The sequence below is a fragment of the Trichechus manatus genome, unplaced genomic scaffold (assembly GCF_000243295.1).
Source record: "Trichechus manatus latirostris isolate Lorelei unplaced genomic scaffold, TriManLat1.0 scaffold00069, whole genome shotgun sequence".
In the NCBI taxonomy this organism is placed as follows: domain Eukaryota; kingdom Metazoa; phylum Chordata; class Mammalia; order Sirenia; family Trichechidae; genus Trichechus; species Trichechus manatus.
In genome coordinates, this window is record NW_004444005.1 from 7,321,565 (window position 1) to 7,323,183 (window position 1,619).

The 1,619-nt window shown below is 54.4% G+C and overlaps 1 protein-coding gene across 5 annotated transcripts in view; it reads left to right on the forward strand.

Moving 5' to 3' along the window:
- FAM118A (family with sequence similarity 118 member A) overlaps positions 1 to 1,619 on the forward strand; it is a 29,776-nt gene that overhangs the window by 14,645 nt on the left and 13,512 nt on the right. The gene's annotated exons all lie outside the window — the stretch shown is intronic.

Sequence of the window (1,619 nt, forward strand, 5' to 3'; positions counted from 1 at the left end):
GGTGACAGGTGAGGGCGTGTCCTCCGTGGGAGCAGGCGTGGTGACAGGTGAGGGCCTGTCGTCCTCCGTGGGAGCAGGCGTGGTGACAGGTGAGGGCAGGTCCTCTGTGGGAGCAGGTGTGGTGACAGGTGAGGGCAGGTCGTCTGTGGGAGCAGGTGTGGTGACAGGTGAGGGCAGGTCCTCTGTGGAGCAGGTGCGGTGAAGGTCAGCCACACGTGTAGGCCCCAGTGCTGGGAAGCTGGACAGCGTGCTGGAGGCGGTGGCAGGTTTCTTCTCATTGCTCATGCTTGTACTGAAGACCCAAACTCCAGTGGCTCGGCCGTTCCTGCTAATCTCACGTACAGGTGTGAGCGGGCCGTCCCAGTAGAGCACGGGGCTCACAGTGTCGGGGCCCAGGCTCCCGTTCTGTCCTCTGCTCCTTCAACTCGCAGTGTCCCTCTCGGGCTCTAAGATGGCCATTCCAGCTCCTGCCGTGACAGGCATGCTCCGGCCAGTGAGGGGAAGAGGAAGTGACCTCCAAGGGCCCGACACAGAAGTCACGTGCCACTTCGGTTTCCGTCTCGCTGGCTGGAGTTTTACACGTGGCTCTATGGCTCAGTGGTAGACCCGGGTTCAGTATCTGGCCGGTGCACCGCGTGTGCAGTCACCACCCATCTGTCAGCGGAGGCTTATGTGTTGCTGTGATGCTGAACAGGTTTCAGCAGAGCTTCCAGTCTAAGATGGACTAGGAAGAAAGGCCTGGCGATCTGCTTCTGAAAATCAGCCGGTGAAAACCCCATGGATCACAATGGTTGACCCGCAGCCAACTCTGGGGATGGCAAAGGACAGGTGTGGGTACGTGCAGAGTTGGGGATGGCACAGGACTGAATGGCACATTTCATTCTTTTGTGCGTGGGGTTGCCATGAGTTGGGGCCGGACTTGACCGCAGCTAACAACAGTACCTAGGTTTACCAGGGTCTGGGAGATGACTTTAGCTGGGTGATAATGACGAATGTGAGTGTCTGTTAATATGGGACAACATATTATCGTAGGGTAGGAGTTGGCAAACTATGGCCTGCAAGCAAATCCAACCTGCTTCCCGTTTTTGTAAATAAAGCTTTATTGGAACACAGCCTTGCCCATTCATTTCAGTTTTGTCTGTGGTGCTTTCGTGCTTCTGTGCAGAGCTGAGTAGTTGCAATAGACCATATGGCCTGCAAAGCCTAAACTATTTACTATTTGGCCCTTTATAAACAGAGCTTGCCAATGCATCAAAAGAAGAAGCGGGAGGTAATGGTGCAGGAAGTGCTTAGGATCGCCGGGTAGCACAGAGGGCCTGTTTGAGATGAGTTCCCTTGTGTGAACAGAGCCCATATTGATTGGAAATGGGTTCATCTCGGGGATGAGTGTTTGGAGCCTCATTCTACTATTCTCCCTGCTGTTGTGCATTTTTTGAGAACTTTCGTAAAAAGAGCTACAGTGAGGCCAGTCAGCATGGTGTGGTCTCCCCGTGTGGCCAGCAGTTTTAAGTACAGGTATGGGTATGTGCAGAGTTGGGTTGATTGGCTGGGGTTTTGAGGACAGGTGTGGCTACGTGCAGAGTTGGGTTGATTGGCTGGGGTTTTGAGGACAGGTGTGG